This window comes from Lepus europaeus, chromosome 9 (genome assembly GCF_033115175.1).
Source record: "Lepus europaeus isolate LE1 chromosome 9, mLepTim1.pri, whole genome shotgun sequence".
Lineage (NCBI taxonomy): Eukaryota > Metazoa > Chordata > Mammalia > Lagomorpha > Leporidae > Lepus > Lepus europaeus.
Window position 1 is genome coordinate 100,456,267 of NC_084835.1, and position 19,865 is coordinate 100,476,131.

Here is a 19,865-nt window from a genome sequence, read left to right on the forward strand (position 1 = left end):
ATTAATTTTAACATCAGAGTTACACAGAGAGAGAAGGGGAGGCAGAGAGAGAGAGAGAGGTCTTCCATTTGTTGGTTCACTCCCCAAGTGGCTGCAATGGCCATAGCTCTGCTGATCCAAAACCAGGAGCCAGAAGCTTCTTTCAGGTCTGCCATGAAGGGGCCCAAGGACTTGGGCCAGCTTCTATTGCTTTCCCAGGCCACAGCAGTGAGCTGGATCAAAAGTGAAGCAGCCGAGACTAGAACCAGAGCCCATGTGGGATGCTGGCACTGGAGGTGGTGGCTTTACCTGCTACACCACAGCGCCAGCTCCTGGCTCCTGTTTTTTTTTTTTTTTTTTTTTTTGTTTCTTTGTTGTTGTTGTTTTTTTTGTTTTTTTTTTTGTTTTTTTTTGTTTTGTTTTGTTTTGTTTTTTTTATAATGGAGAATGGGACTGGGAATGGGAGAGGGAGGGGGATTTGGGGTAGGAGTGGCGGTGGGAGGAGGGTATGATGGAAAGAATCACTACATTCCTACAGTTGTACTTATGAAATTTGTACTCAATAAATAAAAGGTTGCTTTGGGAAAAAGAAGTCGTAAGTTTTATCCATGTTTCTTATTAAAACCTATTGTGTAAATTAACTATGGGAATGGCTTAATGCCATTGCTTCCTTTCCAAAGACTTTTCCTACTTTCCTTTAGACATAAGTTTAGTAAGGGAGAGTGTCACATGAGCCATCATATTTAGTGATTTCTCATCACTCAATGCCTGTTGAGATACCACCTGCATTATACATGTATTGGCTTCAACTGAGTCAATTGTTTATGATGCCAGATTTAGTCCCATTGTCAACCAGATTCCTAGAACAAATCTATTCTTCTGCTATTTGAAGGAATAAAGCAGATGAAGCATATCAGGACATGAATAGGGAAGAGGTGACCCATAGTAGACTACCATATTTCACAGCTGATTTTTCTGTGGCCAACAAATCTTTTTTTGGAACAATATTAACATGATATAGCATAACACATACAAATAGGGACTTTGAAATGTAACCCTAGGCAAGAGAGTTAATCTCATTTTGCTGGATATTTTTGCCTATAAAATGATCATTCCATAGGATTATTTTGAGAATTAAAACATAACATGTAAAGCATATGGAACATTGCTTGGAGTACAGGAAGTGTTCAGTAACACCCTCAACTACATTGTCTCTGACATCTGAGCTTCAGGAATTCTCAGGCAAATGATGATCAAACAAACAAATGTTTGTCTGTCAAAAGAGAAAATTCTGTTAGACTTTGTATGCTGTTATGTACTATGGAGTTATATGGTACATTTTTTTCAAGTAAAAGGGATCTTGCCAAGTTCTATTTCTAATAAGCATCCTAGCTATGTATACCTTTTATTCTTTCATACTTAGACTAATCTGATTTTTGCTTTCAGTAATGATAGAGGAGTGAAGAAACTTTTTTCCTAACAGTTGAAAAGCAGAACCATGATACATTAGTTATCCAAGATTCACTATTTGATTCTGTTTTACAAAGTCACATGTACAAGCATTAGCATGACAAATTAACTATAGAGCGAGGCAATGAGGTATACTGGAATGAAGTGTGGAATTAAAATTAGAATTAAGATATGTATATCTGGGGGTTTCTTTTGCTGTTCATTGACCCACTATCTTTAAACAAATATTTATTGACTATCCTGATACATACTACTCATATTTCTAGGTAATGCAGTTAAAAATCATATACTTCATCTAGCATTATAGTGTCAGTACAGAGAAAATTAACAACTTAGTATGCAATATATTATATAGTGAGTCTTTCTAACAAATATGCAAATTGAGTAAGGGGTCAAGATTAGTGGAGAAGTGTTTTTTTTTTTATTGAATATTTAGTGTTATTTGAGCCTATATGTTTTTCAGCCTTTCTGAGTTTTCATTTTCCCATCTGTTAAATATAGGGGTGGTGTTGGGGGCTGGGTAGGGTAGAGAGGAAGACAGGAATAGTAGATTTAGGAATCCTGATGACTTTCTAGATGCTAGATAGGACTAATTCAGGGCTCCATGTTAATCATTTTATACAAGAGTCATCTTGACCTTGCGCGTCCGCAGCGGCCATTGGAGGGTGAACCAACGGCAAAAAGGAAGACCTTCCTCTCTGTCTCTCTCACTATCCACTCTGCCTGTCAAAAAAAAAGGAGTCATCTTGACTTTAGGATAACTTTTCCTCGTCCTGTTGTGGTTGAAACATCCCCCACCCCTGTAATTTGCACACATACACATGTTAGTGTACTTCATGGCTTCTTAATTACTGTGTAGTTCATTTGCAAGCAGTTTGCATCCATTTCCTCAATTGACTCATCATTTTGTTCATTGATTCCATCATTTCTCTAATAAGTATTGAGGTTATTCTAAATGCTAAGAACCATGTTGGAAGATAAAGTCAGTGTTGTTAACCCTGTAATATAAAGGTTTATAAATGAAACACATATGACCTAGTCCAAAGTAAAGGAATGAATCTGTATTGAGTTCAAGTTAAAATTCATTGTCCTCTGAAGACAGACTATGTTGCTTCTTTTATTCATGATCCATCCTTGTGAACTTGCAAAAAGGTAGAGCTTCCTCTAGATATTTGTCACCCAGTGATGTTAATAAGAGATGATTTTGACCATGAAATATTTCTGGACAAGAAGTTCTGAATGGGTGGATTTGGAGTTGTGCTTATGGTCAGTATACTCAGTGAAGTAATAGAGAAAATATTCTATGGTGAAGAAAAGAGGAATGTACCAAGAAAGAAAGGCAGTTTTCTGCCCAACAAAATGCAAAGACCTGTCCAAGAGGTATTCATCTGTGCTAACATCTGACCTCCTTCCTGACAAGATGTCAATGAAAAATGAACTCACTGAGATGCATCCCAGATCCCTTGGGGGAAGAGAGACAGAGAGAGGACAAACAATAGAGCTTAAAATCTGCCTTAAGTGAGGTCTGAGAACAAATTCCAAGAATATTTTTCATGTGTTACCAGGAAAAGGCAATGCATCTTAAAACTGAGGTGGCCAGCTTTCTGTCATGTGCTCTCCTCCCTTAGATCTGGAGGCACTCTGAATAAAAGTTTTATATTGACATGATTTTATTTTTATTTAAATTTATTTGAAAGGCACACTCACCCAAATACACACACACACACACAAGCACATGCACAGAAAGAAAAAAGACCAACCAACCAACCTAGAGAGACTGAGATCTTCCATCCACTAGTTCATGCCCCAAAGACCTGCAACATCCTGGGTTTGCTCAAGGAAAAGTCAGGAACTCAGAATTAAATCTAGGTCTCCCCCTTGGGTGTCAGGGACCCAAATATTTGAACTATCACTTGCTACCTTCCAGGATACACTTGAGCAGGAAACTGGGTTGGAAGTGTAGGAACTAGAACTTGAACCAAACACTGTGATTTGGGATGCAACATCTCAAGGGGCATCTGAATGGATATTGTATATATTGACACAATTTTAAATGTGCAAAATGATAAAAGATGATGTAATTACCACTGTAGATGATCTAGCAATTCTTCTTTACCCAGTTAAAAAAAAATCATCATAATGAAATTCAGTAATGGCTCAAAAACAATAGTCCCACTGAGGTGATACTGTGATTCCAACAACAGCAGCAGGTGCTGTGCCAGTCCGAAGCTAGGAGCCAGGAACCTCTTCTGGGTCTCCCATATGGGTGCAAGGCCCCAAGGACTTGGGCCATCTTGTGCTGTTTCTCCAGGCCATAGCAGAGAGCTGGACTGGAAGAGGAGCAGCCAGAACTAAAACCTGTGCCCATATGGGATGCCAGTGCCACAGGCAGAGCACTAACCTAGTGTGCCACGGCACTGGCCTTGAGCAGCAGGCTTTTAGAGGCTGAAAGTAGAAGCAAAGAGGTTACTTGAATGATTATAGTGACACATTTGCCTTATTGGACATATTCTGGTGGATACTCCCTACTGCAAGATTAATTCATGATTTCTGATTGGTTAAACTTAAGCTTGAGTTTACTTTTTAAATTAGGCTTCAGTTTGTTATTGAAGAGTTCAAAGTGAGGAGCTGTGCAAGTCTAATGGCCTCTCAATTATTATATTTTAACAGAAGAAGTGGCCAAAGGCATAGGTTACAGCACTAATTTCAGATGTCCTTGCAGGGTTTTGATTGATTTCTAGCAGGTAATAAATTCCCACACTCTGCTCACCTTTTTCCCAGGAAGCATACATTGAAGAAAAATACTACTAAATTTATCTTTATGGCTTACAGTGCTATCAAAGAGAAAGAGTTTAATGCAGAGCTGTTGAGCTTAAAAGGCTTCGAATTGACTTGCTTGCCTCCACTGCCCAGCACACACACACACACACACATACACATACACATACACACACTGGGGAATGCATTCCTTAGTCTGGCATGCAGAGGTTGGAAGCTTTCAGAAATGGTGTGTGTGAGATTCTGATCCTGTTCTTTAGTGCATAACCTGTAAGTAGGAGAGTTCTGATGACTGAGCTTCCACTGGAAAAAGTAGACATAAAGAGGGACTTCCAAAAGGAATTCAATACTTATTGGCATTGAAGTGTGTGTGTGTGTTGAGGGGAGAGAGGGAGAGGGAGAGGGAGAGGTGGATGGATGGATAGTCCCCAGGGACCTATGCAGAAAGTGGATGGGTCAGGCTGTGGTATGCACAGACATCTGTCAGAGTGTGCAAATGTAGAGATATTGCATGGACACTGACTCACTATGTAGTCAGAAGTCAGCCTGCCTGAGCCATTTAGTACATTATTGTTATGTTGTAGTGTCTTGACCTTAGAGGTAAAATGCATCCATTTTTATATGGAATGTTTTCTCCAGAGATGGGCTTTCAATTTGGACCCTGTAGTTGTCATTATTGTTATTTCTCTTTCCATCTGTCTCTTACATCACATGAAATTTCTTCCTGTAACATACATCTAGGAATATGTTTTATGTTCTCAATTTGGGCTTGCTTTGAAAATTTTGCTGTCTTTCTCTTCCTGTTTTGATCTCTAAGTTTCAGATTTATCTGTGTATATACCCAGAAGTTATGGTCAAAATGAAGGACAGCCTTATAAAGCAAAAGTGCAAGCCAATTATTGTGCAGGAGCCAAAGCCCCTGTTCAAAAAGCCTTGACCCAGTGGTTGCCAGATCTTCAGATGGTCCAAGCAGGGATGAAGGATGAAGCACTTGAGTGTTCAAAAGAGTAGTTGTTTGATGATCAGAACAGAAATACTACAATATTTTACTAAGCAGAGTAGTCATAATGAAGGATTACATCAAGTTATTCAGATGTAAGCTATAAATCCATCAAACTTACTGCCCAGATCATAAGTGTGTGAATATACAAGGCTCCAATCTTCAGCTCATCTCGGTATCATAGAAACATTGCATTTTTAATCAAAAATGGTTTAATTTTTTATTTAGTTTACCTTATGGATATTTTCTCTAAAGACTTTGAAGTCTTAGGATGTGTTTATAGATACCTTTGATATTTGGCTCTTGTTGGGCCCCGACTTTATTAATATCTTTCTGGAAAGTACTTCAGTTGTCCCAATGACATTTTTGGGATTTTCCATCTTTTTTAATGGTTTGATGTTGCATATATTTTCCTATATGTATATTAATTGATTTTTAGACTTTTAATTCTGTTCCATTCATCTTTTTGTATTTTCACCTTCAAATTCCTTAGGTGGCAATTTACAGTGTAATTTCAGGCACCTTCCAAAGCTTCTTTAATATTTAATTTTCTTATTTTTAAAAAGGCAGCAATGATAGTATGTACCTCAGAGATGTTGCAAACATGAAACGGAATAATGCTCAATAGACTTTAGCATATCTGGTCTATTCTAAACTCTCAAAATATTAGATATGATTTCTGAATCACGAGCATTATTGAATTTTTTTCTGTAGTTGAATTTATATTTTGCAATCATTTTCAAAATACTTTCACTCTGACTGCCTGTGTGTGTGTATTGTACGGGACTTGAAAGAAATTTGGCTAGCTTAAATTCATACAATTTAAAGAAAGTATTCTCTGTTCCTTCTAATTCCCAGAATTAGTATCACACAGATGGAATCTTTATTTTAGCCAGTGTGTACCCTACAGGGTTCTGCTTGCTGTCTGCCCCCGGTCATGCCTGCCCCAGTTAATTAGGTGTTTCTGTAACCACCTTGAAAATCTAGAAATTTTTCCTGTTTAAAACAAAGACTGATTTCTTGCCAGTCCCATTTTCACAAACCCTGCCAACAGTGCACAGAATTGGCCAGTTTTCTCTCTCCTCTCTAACTCTACAGGGAAAACTACTCACAATCAAGAATGGGAATAGTGCCCCTAAATGAGCAGCTGAGATTAAATCTGATACCTGTAAACATGGATAGGGCACACAGTGTCGGGAAGATCAAGGCCATGTAGCATCCTTTGTACCTGTTGCCCCCAAAATGTGTACTTTTTTAAAATAATGCATCATTGACAACAACGCCCAAGCAACAAAGCGCATAAAAAGTAGCTTTTTATAACTTGATTATTTATTGGAATGTTTTTCCACATTTTTAAGGGTAAAGAATTTATAACAGAAGAATGAACCAAAGGGAGGATATAGATTTCTTATGTGTACAGTCAGTGAACTGAAATTTTTATTTTAGTGTTCTCATTGAGGAGGTTTAGCAGGGAGAACACATGTGCTCTTCAACTTTATTTGATTTGGGAGGCAAAAATATCCAACCCCAGAAATAAAGTCACATAAAACACCACCATAATACTACAGATTATGTGAGAACACTGTTGCTTTCGGTGAAATAAAATTGAAGGCAAAGTAGATCTAGAGATTACAGCATTTAGATAGTTATTTGGGTTGGTTATTTTGTTTCTGAATCAATTTTAGATAGCAAGAAAGAATCACTTCTCAATCCTGAAATAAGGAGATTTGCTGTGTCAGATTTATTTCTATATTTGGATTTATACCCTATGAAAGTATGTCTAATATCATGATTCCATTGGCAGAGCTTGAAGGAATATTTTCCATGAAAGTGGAGTAATCAGACAGTCAAAATTTGGAATCACTCCCAGTTCTTCAGAACTAAAGTTAATTAATCTGGAAGCACATCATTTGTGTATAAGAAATTCAAGAGCAGGGTAATTAGTTCAGCTATTAGCTTTAACTTTTCAGAAACATTTCTCAAAAATAGGCATTGCAGTCTTCCCCCTCCTTGTCATGACCATATTTTTTGCTAGTTTATTATACTCAGCTGTTAAACATGCTGTCTCATTGGCCAATCTTGTCATAGAGGGGAAAATCCATTATTGGTTCTTCTTGTATAGTAATATTCTGCTTTATCTACATTCTCCATTGTGATATTTGCTGCTATTAATCAGAATATGACTAGGATGAACATTTTGTAGCGTCCTTAATAGACAAGGATTAATAATGCTTCTTTAAACATTTTTGCTTTTTTTCTATTTTCCCAATCTATTCCTTAGAAAACACCTGTTCTACTTGGTGCCATCTTAGCTGAGTTTTACCTTCATCCACATGCCTTTTCTTTTGATGAATTTGATAAAAAGAATATGAATACAAGTAGCTCAGAAAATGTGACTCAGATTATATATAAATTTTGAATTCTATTTTTCAAAAGTTACACAGTGTAGAATAATTTCTAGGGCCAGATTTTCTTTTATGTTACTGAACGCATTCTAAATTCAGATGATTGTTGAAATATATTTGGTCAATAAATTAGTTACTGACACAACTGTTTTTAGCTTTCTTATACATTAACAAAAAGATAATTTTGAAAACTTCAATATTACATTTAAAATGTTTTGTGCTTCTAGTGATGAACAATGAATTCAACAGGATATGTATAATTATTTCAAAGTTGTCAAGGAGGAGATGTCTACGCATACATGATGACGACCTATGATGCATTTATATTTGCCAGTATTTGAAATTGTCTATTTGTGTTTCATTCAGTGAGGTGAATCTCCACACCCCCCAAACCAGGTTAAAATAGGTTAAGAATGGTATTTGAACCTTGTAACATATCTAACCCCTTTAAGCCTATGGTGCTTCATTTTCCATGTTCTCTTCTATCTTTTCATCATTCACATGGATAATTATTAATGTTCATATAATTTTAATCAAATTTGTGAAATGTTGCAGACATTTTTAAAACATGTTAGCATTCAATCTAGAGGATACCATGTCTGTCATAAATCAGAACACTTTGTAAGGCGATAGAATTCCCAAGCAGTCTACTCGCTTGTGTTTGTCAGTAACTTGAGGTCTAACGTGAACATTCCAGGGAGCCGTAGCCTCCATCACCCCCTTTACTTCTACGCTGAATTTGTCATCTATGATATTCAGCAGTGTATTCGCTTAAAAATCTAGCCATCGGATTCTCATTACTGTTTCACTTTGGGTCACTATATTCACCAATTCCTTGGTCCCCTTTAGCCTGCTTCTGTTTTCAAAATGAGTAGCAAATCCAGTTAAGTAACCTGAAAACAGGTAATATTAAATCTAGTAGTGAAAGTAAATTGGATCTAAATGGACCTGCTGGAAGAAAAACATCCATTTAGCCCACACATATTGAATACCTACTCTATTCCACCTACTGGATATTGAAAGAAATGTATATTGTAAACGATGGACACTAATAATGAAATTTTTGTTTAAGCAACCTACTTTGCTGCAATTATGATCTTACAAATAAGCTTTAATCTGCCACCAGATCACCCTCTTCTAAGTTGAGACAAGTCATACATTACCAACTGAACACTGGGTGAAATAATTGAAACATTAAATACAGCTCTGTGTGTGTGTGTGTGTGCAAACAGCCGTATAGTAGACGATTTCTATCCAGTGTTTCTCTTCATACTGTTTGAGTTGCTCAGGAACAACTACAGTTGTTTCTACTATTGAGGAATAGTGGTTTTTTTTCTTCTTATGATTTGTTGAACTCTTTGCTTAGTGTAGGGTAAATTATATGAGTATAAAGTAAGCTGAAAGATCATTGGAAAAGCTGAGAGGGAATAAGATGGGAAAGGGAAGGAATTCATTTAAATGAATTCTGGCTTCAATATATTTTACAATTCTGAACATTATTTCACAAGAAATCAGAATCATTGTGTTTTATATCTAATATTGGCATTATTATTGACATAAACATTTTGCATAAGTATCTTTTTATGTTACTATAAATATCTATTCCAAAAGGCAAAATGATTGTTACTTAGTTTTATTATTTTTTGTTTTGAAATTGCATTTATCAACCAGTTTTAAAAAAATAGTATAATATGTTAAGCTTAAAAACAAAGCAGAATCTCTGAGCACATGATAAACTTTATGTAGGATGATTTTCTAATGCTGTATGCGAATTGGCAAATTGATAGATGATAAATGTGTTTTCTTTATTTCTAGGGATGTTGACTAGGTACCAAACTTGGCCCACAATTGCTGAATAAACATTCGAGACCCATCTACATTGATGTAACATAAATAATTAAAAGGATATCAAGTTATTTTTTGTGTAGTATCACAGATTGGATGGACATTTCTTGAACATTTAGGGAATTTCTGTACTTTGCTTGCAAGTCTAATAAATAACATGCATATGGCTATTTAGGTAATAGTTATTATTTAGTCCACACAGCCGCTATATGAAGCATATACTATAATATCCTCTGGTTAATTAGTAAGTGATGGTACAGATCAGTTGAGATTATAGTCATGGCTCTTCTATAGTTAAAATAAATAACTCTTGGAAATAATACATTTATTTCTTCTCCAAATTTTATGCCTCTGCATTTCTCATTTTATGATACCTTTAAGCTTTATTTTATCTCATGTTGCGAGTTTGTCTCCTAAGGCCAAATGGCAGGGCTGAGCCAGGCAAGGTGACAGGGAGTTTGGGCATTAAGGAAAGCAGACAGGGGCCATGAGAGAGGTGATTCCAGAGATCTGCTCAGTCTGTAATGTGGGAACCTCAGGTGCTTTCACAGGCCAGGCAGCAGATGGCCAGGTTCAGTTCTGTGTCAAGCGGTTAGGTGGGTGCAGAAAGAGATCTTGAGTAAGCAGTTTTACATAAAGACATGAATACCTGAGCGAAAGGTCTGTAGCTCGCGAACGAGACCGGTGCAGGTGCAGCCTGTCTGCCTAATGCAAGTACCGCAGGGCAGACTTTGGGAGTGTTGTAAATGAGAAGCAAGAACTACCTTTAACTCTCAAAACACGAGCAGCAAAGAGTCGGGGTCTGATTCCCCACTACACAGATCATTCTGTAAACAGCCTTCCAATTTTGGTAAACAGCCTTCTTTGACTGCGGTTTACTGGTTTCTTGATCTGTAAAGTAGGAATGCTGAACATTAGGCCATGTGGCAGAAGGATTTTGAGGAGATATCCTAAGTAGAGGAGAAGTTGTTTTATCTGTTCAGTGTCTCTGGTATCACACCCCATCCTGATTACTCCAAATGTGCAGGCTTCTTTGACATTTTTGGAACCTATTTTGTACTGTGATGCAAATTATAGTCTCTCATTTGTTCAGTGCCCACAACTGCCTATGCAGTGATTTGGTAAACTGAGTCAATTTCTGAATTGGAGTGATTAGTATGAAGGCTTGGGTGAGGAGGGAGTGGAAAATGGAGATAGAGGAGTAGCATTTCCCATACTTATTAGATGTTTTATATTGAGAGTAAACCTGCCTTAAACCACCAGGAAGGTAACATGGGATTCTCTTTATTCTTCTAAGTATTGTTAGTGACAGATCCTAGCATTTAATCATTAACCAGACATCCTACATCTAAAATAGTTGATTCAGTTAATAGGTTCGCATGTGCCCTAAGCATGCTGTAGGTAGCTAATGACGCTTTTTTGTTTTTAACTGCCTACCAGCTCAAGAATACAGAATTGCTTTCTAAGCATTTGCTTTTACAGACGTCGTTTATTGCTTATCCATCACATGGAGCCCACCAACAGTCTGGAGCTGTGTGTAATTCTAGAAAAAAATCTTTGGCGTCTTCATATCTAAGGGTATTTCCACTGACCCATTAACATTGGGCATGCCATCGGAGAGGCCTCCCAAGGACTGACAGTGTTTCTGTTTGTCAGAGCAGGTATAATTGGTCCCCACAGGAATTAAAGCCTTGACCGAGGTTTCCTAAGTGGAACAGTCAGAAATGGCTACCAGCGTTAGCCCTGCAGTCTAGGAGGCCTCTGAACTCAGTTGCAGGCAGTGCAGAAGGATATGACCCACCTGCTTGAAATGCAGCTAACAACAGAGGGTCACGCTATTGGCTTTTCTTAACACTGCATGGGCTGTTCTCTGTGGAGTAGCCTAACTGTGCCCATCTGCTCGGCTCTCTTGTCTCCCAGCATCCAGTGCTTCTCAGCCTTCAGATCTCTCTCCCTCTGCTATTTCTAGTTTCTATTAATTTTTCTCCTCACTCCAAGTTTTCATCTGTTCTTAGAGCATCCCTGACAAATTATAGTAGTTGCAGTAGTTTCATATGAATGAGGAGTTAGGGAGCTTGAAAAGACTGTATTATTTTGTCATTACTTCTTTTTTTTCTGTAATTGCTACATTCATAGATGTTATAGTAAACTAAACACTATTTTGTGTTTGTGCATAAATTTTTGAAGTTTCAAAATGCTGTTTTAATTAATGGCCTAGTGGCGTACTTTGTCAGCAAGGATATGACCATGATGGGATGTAAGAACTACTCACAGGCTTTGGCAACAGTGCTCAGAGAAACAGTTCGATGTCTACCAGCTATTTGTTGCTGTGGACAAACGCCTATGAGGCCCTTTGAGCCTTGGTTTTCTTACCTGTAAAATGAGAAAACCACACACACCTTGTGGACTTGTGAATGTGTTTGGAGAAAATATATGTGCATCCTTTGTAATGTGCTATGTTAAAGGAGCATTTCACGGTCTGGCCGTGATCACAGGGATGTGAATGACATCAGTATCTAAATTCTGATGGAGGATTATGTTGGCCATGAGTAAAGATGAGCATGGTTATCCAGTGTAGAGCAACAGAACTGTTTGATTAAGAGGTTTGCAATCAGGTGTTTGGTGTAGTGGTTAAGATACAGCTTGGGATGCCTGTATCCCATTGTTGAATGTTTGACTGCAAGTCCTGGCCCCAATTCTAATGCTAGCTTCCTGTTGGTGCTCACTGTGTAAGGCAGCAGGTGATGACTCCAGTTCATAGGTCCTTGCCATGCAAGAGAGTGTCCCAGACTGAATTCCTGGCTTTTGACTTTCCTGGCTCAGCCCTCTTTGTTGCAGGCATTTGGAGAGTGAATCAGCAACTGGAAATCTCTCCTGCTTCCCACCTTTCAACTGAATAAATGAGAACTTTTGAAAACTGAAACCAGTGTTTGTAAGACAATCAGTTCCATGACTTAAGCAAATAATTTAGTTATTATGTGTGTGATATGTATATATGTGTACAGAAATAAATTGACTTCTTGTATTTACAGAGATTTTTTTAGGATTTTTGTGAAACTTACAATGAGCTATTCTTTTGATAGCTACTAATTTAAAAATGCAAATAAAATTATAGCATGTACTATTATAAATTTAATAAAACAATTAAAATGCTGTTTTATTAGTCCTAGCAGATCTGCATATTCTTGAAAACCAATTCTTTTTAAAGCAGGAATAGTAATTTAGTTGAAAGGCTGAAAGAGAGAGAGAATTTTCTTTCTATTGGTGCACTCCCCAAATGACTATAACAGCCAGGTCTGGACCATGCCAAAGCTGGAAACCAGGAACTCCATCCTGGTTCCCACATGGGTGACAATGGCACAAGTACCTAGACCCTCTCCTGCTGCCTTCCCAGGTGCATTAATTTGAACTAGCATTTCCAGGTGGAATGCTGGTGTTCCAAGCAGTGGTTAATCTGTTGTGCCACACCTCAGGCCCCATTGAAAAATAACTCACCATAGTTTGAAAGGCATGTTAGTATCTTTGAGATGATAATGAGAATGTATGTCTATTCCAGGACTCCTTTCCATCAGTCATGCACCACACTTGGCCAGTGTTCCTTGGCCCAATGATTTAAAAAACAAACAAACAAACAAACAAAAACAAAAAAACAAACTCTACAACAACTTGTATAAATTTTAGGAAAGTTTGATAATAACTACCAGTTCTTCTTCTATAGATTATTAATGTGGGTCTAAGTTTTACGTTAGTGGGTTAGATTCTACATATACAGGTATAAGCCTATTCACATCTTATTCTTTTAGTTTTATTGCCTTATAGATATTTTACTATTTAAGTGATTCATCTCTATTATATCTGGTTTACTTTTTCATTTTGGAAAAAGTTAAAACATATCATGTATATTCCTATTAAATATAGGACATTCTGGTGAAAACAAACACTCAGTAAATGCCTAATGGGGTGAATCTGAGAGGAAAATGCTTTTAGTAAAATCTGACTGCAGACATGTTTGACTCACATTTTGCTCTCTTTGCTCTAAAGACACAATGCTAATGGGTAAGCTAGAGGAGCATTAATGAGCTCAGTCTATTAAATTAGTTCTTTTTTCTTGTTAAGTATCCAAAATAGAAAGATGGTCCACTTAACTAGGGAAAAAAAGTTTTCATTTTAGTGCAATAGAAGCATGATGCATATTTCCTTTCTAATTTAATTTCTGTCCATTAAGACTCAATTCTATAAATGACACACTGAGGCACTTGGAGAGATTAGAAAAGTATAAACTGAATTGTCATTTGAATTTGGCTGGCTAAACCCCATGATGTTCTATAGCGTAATTCAAATTTAACATCATATTTTTATGAGGCCACCCAAATGAAGCCAGTTACTTTCATGGACAATTACTAAGAAGGCCCTCAAATGGAAATGAGAATTGATCTCTTCTCTGGTCATTGTTTTTATTAAGCATCCTATTGGCCAGACTTTCTAGTCACTGTAATTTGAACTTTTGTGTAAATAGTTCATGTCGCTCTGAGAATCAGAGCAAAAGGTTGCTCTTAGTCTGTGGGCAGAGAAAAAGGGATTGCAGCTCTAATGAGCCAAATCTGTGAAAATGAGAAAATAATAATCTCCTCATAATTAGAACTTCCTTTTTAGGATAAATATTGGCTGTGAGTCTTTCAAAAGAGAAAAATCATTTTATTATTTGGTTTAAAGAATAGATGTAGATGAATGCCAAACAGCCTCATGGAAAGAGAGAATTAAAATGCTTTGGCTTGTTTTTGCAAATATGTACATAGTTAGAAGCTCATCCTGATTTTCTGGTCCTAACAATTATTGTTCTTTTCTATGTAATTTAGATAGCAGAAGCCAATATTTCATTTATGCAAGCAGTAGGGATGCTTACTGCCTACAACTGTCACTTCCAGTCTTTCTGAAGATGCTCTGTAGGAAGCAGGGCTAGCATGCCCATTTCACAGATGTAGAAATAGAAGATGGCTTGAAAAACATTTATAAGAATTCTAGAATTGGAGTTCAGAACTCTCAGCTTCCATGTCTAATATGTAGATCATTAAAGGCATTGCCAGTCTTCACAGTTGTGTGTAAATGGGAAAGACAAAGCATTTAAACTATCCTAGTAGTACTTACTTGATTATGGGCAGATTTTCTTTGGAGCACAGAAACATGTGAATATGTGGTTGTAACTGGGTGCTCAGGACTTTCCAGATCTCCTGACCTACGTTTTCTTCTTTGTGATCTTTCAAGAACTACCTGACATTTCTGAGACTTGAGAGCAAAGAGTTTAGAAGTCAAGTTGGAAATGAATAGTGATTGGTAATAGTGGTTTGGTCCTGAAAGTCCTGGAGGTTATTTTTAAGTTGAGCAGGAAGGCAGTGATGGTGGAGGAGATGTGCCCTCCTATGTCATATGTGTAGAATGTCGCATTACAGTAGACGAGGGCTCCAGCCAAAGATGGAACCACAAGTGGGGAAGACCCTGGAAATGGGCTGCAGTGTTTGTTTACTTGTGCAGGAATTGGGGAAAACAAAGTCCAGAAGCCAATGACATTTTGTAGGATATTGTTCTGTTCTCAAAAGAATCACTATGTATTACCTCAGTTAGCCACTGTGACAACCTGCTGAGATAGTCTGGGCAAATACAGACCTATTATCTATATTTTACAGATATTACCTGGCCCAGTTGGATGTTAGGCTGTCCTCAGTACCCACAAACTGGTTAGTGTGAGAGCTTAACTTTGTCCTCCTATTGCATCACCCTCAATGGAGTCCTAACTCTGGGTTCATCCCATGGTGACCTTCTCCTTAAAAAGGAATCAGAGACCCAACTCCACACTTTGTGTTGAGGTCTGTGATAAACATGCTTGATAAAGTTGAACATGCCTGCAAAATGTAATAATATAAGAACCTCAGGGAAAAGACTTTGGTCACGCTGACAGTTGTTTCTGAGGCCAATAAAACAATATTAATGTACTGATACAGTGATTATATCCTGTTATAAATACACGTCAGTGCTCCTGAGAGAGGCTTTGATCAGTAGTAAGAGTTCAGTGATTATATGACACTAAAAAAAAATCTTCACTCTTTTTATTGTCCTCAGGTCACTCATTTCAAATCAGAAATAAAAATTACAAAAAAGAAATGAACTATTATGTTTCTATATACATAGAGACTTTGGAAAACCTTCCAATTATATCAGGTAAACTATGCAGTTAGAATATTATTTGGAATCAGTATGGCACTGATTTTTAAACTCTTATGAAAATGTCTCCATCTTCTTACAAGTCCTACCTAAAGTCACCACCAAATAAGTACATCACACACAGCTATGTGATAACTATGTTGGTCATTAAGCCTCAAATTTTCCCCCAAGACTTCTTCAACATTTATGAAATTTGCTCTTTGAGGTTGAGAACAAAGTTTTTCTTTAATTTAATATGGTGCTGTTGAACTCTGCCAGCTCTATAAATGGTTGTCATCACCCTCCTGGAAATAGAGCCGAGATGTAGAAAATACAGAAAGATCTATCAGCACACATACGGACCAGCTTTCCCTGAGGAGTCTAAAATCCAATGTTTCAAATTATTGCTTCTTTCCCCATTCAACCTGGATTAAAGCTTTAGCATTTAAACCCTCTAGTCCTGCCAACAACACAACCCTTAATGAGTTAATAAAAACGGGATGCCATCATGTTTTAACAAAATTAAGACCTATTGTGTCGGTAGAAACCTTTTGATTCATGAAAGAGGGAAATAAACCATCCAGCACTGTGACTAGGGCTGACTAGGCATGCTCCTTCTTTCTAAACTACTATTGCTATCTTGTGGATACATGACAATGAAGTTTTAACAACCTGATAGGGGGTGGATTAGTCCTTGCCAGATGGATGGTATTTATGTTAGTGATATGATTTTGGAAGAGGGAAGGAAAATCAGGTTCTCCATGAATAGAGTATGAAGTTTGGTAATCATTTTCTCCTTGGTCTCCTTGAGTTCAAAGCATTCAATATGGTAGGCTGTCAGACTCAGGAGTGGTATTTTCTGAGCACCAAATGTAAAGTATTTGAATTTTGTTCCTTTTCTAGACAAAAACTCTTATTTCATTGCTTGAGTAATGGAGATGAAGTCCTTATAGATATCACTGGGATTAAAAAACTTATCATGAACTTAATTAAGCTGCCTGAAATTTTCCAATGGATCCAGATGCCAATACACTCCTGTAAAATAAGACAAAACAATAGCAGGAGTTAGCAAGCAATATTCAAAGAAATTATCTGCAGCTTTTTATCTTGCCAATTACTGTCTTATCAATTACTATGAATGACAATCAAGTAAGATCAGATTTTATGGCTCAAAAATAATGAAGACCCATTTAACTTATTTAAAATGATTTTGAGAAAAGCCAAACTTTAGTTCTTCAAAATAATCTATCATAGGGATTTCTTTATAATCAGAATTGAAGATTGTGAATATTAGTGTATTGGGTAAGTATTTAAGTAGAAAAATTGTTTTGAGGTTATTATCAATTTTTGGTGTGCCATTCTTTATTCCCAACTGTCACATCTCGGAAATGATGGATTTCCTTTGATCAAAATTTTCAAATTTAGTTTTTCCCAAGCCTATCTCTGTCATCTCTCTGGGTCCAAAAGGTACAACAAGTATGTTCTGTAACTTAGAACCACAAACATTGTTTTTAGATTTTTGAGCTGATTGGTATCTTTATTTAATGAAATGGACTGTTAATATTCATAAGAGATGGGAAAAATTAGTTTATATTATGCTCAGAGATCCTAGAGACGAGGTATAGCATAGCACACAAACCGAGGTGAGAAAGACACCAGCTTGGGTAGAAGGCAGAAGGCACAGAGTAGGGCCCTGGGTCATGGGGAGTCCCTGGTTGCTTGGCACCTGGCCTGGGGATGATTAGGACAGTGTAATCTTGCTCTGGGGTGTTCAGGCCAGAGAGAGAGTCTGGCTCTGGATTGGTTAACTGTGCTCCAGGCTATGCTCTGATAGTTTAAGCATTGACTAATCCAAGAGGGACAATCCCTGCTCAGCCAGAAAGGTTTCTAAGACATCAAGACATCATAATATACCAAAAAAAGTAAAACATATCCACAGTACAGATTTCTTTTTCAGACAAAGCTGCTTACTGTTATACCTTGCCAGAATCAATAAAAATTTCCCCAGAAACACTGACAAAGTCTGTTCTCAAATTCATTGTTTTAACTTGGCCATCAATGCGCCACTGATTGTAACTCATTTAATTACTACTAAAGAAAATTTGGTAGTGTTATAATCTGTCTACCTCCGAGAGATGGAGATGTGAAATTCAAACATTGAACATCATGTTCTCTGTATACTTCAAAAGCCACAAAGAAGTAGTTGCTGAAAATATAATCATGGGGAATTAAAGGGAACTGTAGTCTCATGTATCATTCTCAGCTATTGATAAAAACTAAACTTGTAGTCAGGAATGCTATAGTAAAAAATATTCATAGTATTATTGGCGCTGAAGACGCCCACTGATTTATTTGCAACTAGTAGTTAAGCATTTGTTACAATGCTAAGCTGCTCAGCCCTGAGAAACCCTAGAGAGCTTTGCTATTTTTTCAGTTTGCAGATCTGTTGCCATTGCTATCGTTTTGCAAAGGAAAAATGACATAAGCCTTGTCAGAACTGACTGCAGTGTCCTTTGAAGACTTTCTTCTACAAATGAAGCTACAGTAGGGAATTAGGCTGTCACAAAGGGCTTAGATGGTTCCCAGACATCCTGGATCAGCCTTCCTGATTCCCATTCGTTTGTTCTCTTGGGCCATTCTAGGGATATAGAAATCTTCTCCTTCCACTATCCCCACCACACACACACGCACACACACACACTCATTTGGTTTTCCACCATATTTCAAACTGTTGCTCTGCATTCTACACATGTACTCCATCAGGCCATGTAAACCAAACTGAAGCAGTGCACAGGTTTGTGTGTTGCCCAGGCGTTCTCTGATCATGTGCTTTGCCATTGTTGCTCTCCTTCCAGCTTCCAGCCTGCCAAACTGCCATCTTCTAATGTACTCTCTGGAATCCAGCTCTTCCGGGAAACCTTATCTATTCTTGAACCTGGAAGAATCTTCTCTCATCTGGCATTTCCTGTCTGTGTGTCTCTGGTAGCACAACTCATGCTCTCTTTTGTACTGGAAATGGTTATTGACATGTTATCCTTCGTACTCACCTGGAAAGACTTTAGAGTAGGGTTTGGGACTGAATCAAAGTTGTATCCTCCAACACACCATCAGCATGCATGCCCTCATGTGTCCCATGGTTAGACATTTACACATCCGTTTACTTCTGGTTGGGATGATTTGCCCCCAGACAACCTTTCCTTGCCTCCCAATAAGAATTCCACTGTCCCCAGATGCCATTCTGTAGAACTCATAATACTTGATTCTTTTTCCCCACCTACGTTGAAAGTCATGGCTGACATTCATATAACAAAAAAACAGAATAAAAGAAAGGCAAAATAAATGTATTTAATCAAAGTTTTAATATTCAGGAAACAACAGAAATAAAGACCCAAAGACCCAGGAAAAAGTTTCTAATTTTATGCTTAGGTTAGAAAAAGAATGACCCAGGCATGTGGAAATGTGGTTCAGCTACAGAGTTGTGACCTAACAGTGCTAGACTGAAAGAGGAAACTCAGCAAGATCTGTCTGTTAGAATTCTTCTTGGCCTCTCTGGGTAGCACCCTGTCCTCCTCACTAAGGGGCAGGAACTCCTGTGGAATGCAGTCTCTCTGTGCTGCTATCAGACAAGGTCTGTCAGAGAAATTTTTTTAAGATTTATTTATTTGTTCAACTGGCAGAGTTACAGAGAAGGAGAGAGACAGAGAGGTCTTCTGTCCACTGATTCACTCCTCAGTTGACCTCAGTGGCGAGAGCCGGGCCAATCTGAAGACAGGAGCTTCTTCCTGGTCTCCCACAATGGTGCAGACGCCCAAGCACTGGGGCCTCCTTCCACTGCCTTCCCAGGCCATTAGCAGAGAGCTGGGTTAGAAGACATGAACCAGCATCCATATAGGATGCTGGCGCCACAGACAGAGGCTTATTTTACTAGGCCACAAGGCTGGACCCCAATTTCTTTATGGCCAGTTCTCACACAGAGAAGTGAGGGAAAGCTAGTGTAATACCTTCAGGTTTGCCAGGTAGCTTTGAAAGAGACAGATTCTAGCTTCAATAACCTGTTTTCGGGCAGAGAAATTCTAGTTGCCATAGCCTTGGGAGAGAAGGTTGAACGAGAAGCAAAAGCAGAGAAGGTGAGAAGGAGACTTTGCTTTTGAGGCTTCAGATGTCCTTTGGTTCAAAGTACTGAGCGTGTGAAA

At 37.8% G+C, this 19,865-nt stretch overlaps 1 protein-coding gene across 1 annotated transcript in view; it reads left to right on the forward strand.

Annotated features, from left to right (window-relative positions):
* Positions 1 to 19,865, forward strand: part of DCC (DCC netrin 1 receptor) — an 824,910-nt gene that overhangs the window by 107,153 nt on the left and 697,892 nt on the right. The gene's annotated exons all lie outside the window — the stretch shown is intronic.